The sequence below is a fragment of the Etheostoma spectabile genome, chromosome 24 (genome assembly GCF_008692095.1).
Source record: "Etheostoma spectabile isolate EspeVRDwgs_2016 chromosome 24, UIUC_Espe_1.0, whole genome shotgun sequence".
Lineage (NCBI taxonomy): Eukaryota > Metazoa > Chordata > Actinopteri > Perciformes > Percidae > Etheostoma > Etheostoma spectabile.
This window is the reverse complement of record NC_045756.1, coordinates 9,178,230-9,179,741: the sequence shown is the minus strand read 5'-3', so window position 1 is coordinate 9,179,741 and position 1,512 is coordinate 9,178,230.

The window sequence follows — 1,512 nt, the reverse complement described above, 5'->3', positions numbered from 1 at the left end:
ATAGAGGCAGGCAGATTTATATTTTTAAAGAGCAGTTATTACATGGATCAGCATACTACGCATCCTGATAAAGTCCCCCCCCCCCATCATCACCATAAATAATGATAGGCATGGGGAACTTTCCATAAAATAATCTTTCAATGCAAATCAAACCGGCTATTAAGCTAACTGAAATAACACTATGCTGATCTCTAGGTATGATGAAGGGTATGTGATGATAAGGGGGGTGGGGGGGGTATTTTAACAGATATTTACACAGATATTTCTAAGTATGTATTTCCAGTTTTTAAAATGTAAAAGGAGAAAGCATTTAGCAGCGCTCCAGAGAGGGAAACACACATCAGAGTAACAGCGTGTTTCTGCAACAGCTGATAAGGACGAGGTCTTCGACGCCCCGCCCCCCCCCCCCCCAAAATACGTCCAGGAAACCAGAGTTTTCCCCCCAATCAAAAGTTCCATTAACCTGGAGCACCGGGAGCTAATTGAGAGCAGGAGAGGGTGAGATGTATCGCCGTGTCATTCCGGACCGCACGGCTGACATATTTGTAATTATCTGGGATAATAGGAAGTGAAACACGGCAACAAAAACAGGCGAGCACTGGGGGGGGGGTGTTTGACTTCCTCGAGGAAAGAGACAATGAGCAGGAAGACACTTCCGACCTTTGATAACCCCGATCATGTTTTAAGCGTTAGGAGACGCATTAAAAACCCACAAAAATCTGCATTGCTGTTTTGAAGATTTTGTGAAACTCAAGTTCACACGTGCTCTTTGGTGGCGGGAGATCACGAGTTCTTTATGTTTTGCGGCCGTTTCTTGACTGGGTGTGTGTCTCTTATCTCCCCGAGAGGGTGAAAGATATTCTAATCTGTCGCCTCCAATAGCCTTAAGCCCTGGTGCGGCGAGCGGGCCAACTTTTGTTCCCCATAATCCCTCCACCCCAGCGAGGGGAGGTCATGTTTGTCAAAATGTGGAGGAGTGAACATGGAATTCCCCCCCCCTTCTCCTTCTTTCTTCCCTGGCTTAATTTGGAATTAAAAATGCATGCGATTTTGAACTTTAGATCTCAGAGAGAGAGAGAGCCGTAAACAAGGATGAAATGAAGAGTCTTTTGAAAACGCTGCGGCGGGGACGTGAAGCGAATGGAGGCGCTCCCATCACCCAGACTTCAGAAGGGTGGGCGGGTGACCCGGGTGGCCTCTGGAGTCAGATGGCTCCGAGTTTGGTCCCTGTCGACTCAAAAGAAAAAGGACTGGCAGGAACACCTCTGGAAAACTGCACAAACTGAAGGTTGTGATGAGATGGGAAACTGAAGAGGACTCTGGTGTGGTCTTAGACAGCCGAGGTGTGTTTTAGCATCACTCTCTGGCCCGGCAAAGCTACTAAAATGTACAAAAATATTAAATATTTTCTTATCTTATTGTCCCTTTTTTCAACACTTGAAAATTTGTCATTTTCAACACTAAGTAACACTAACTTAATAACTTTAGTTTTACAGTTATTTTTGGAATTTA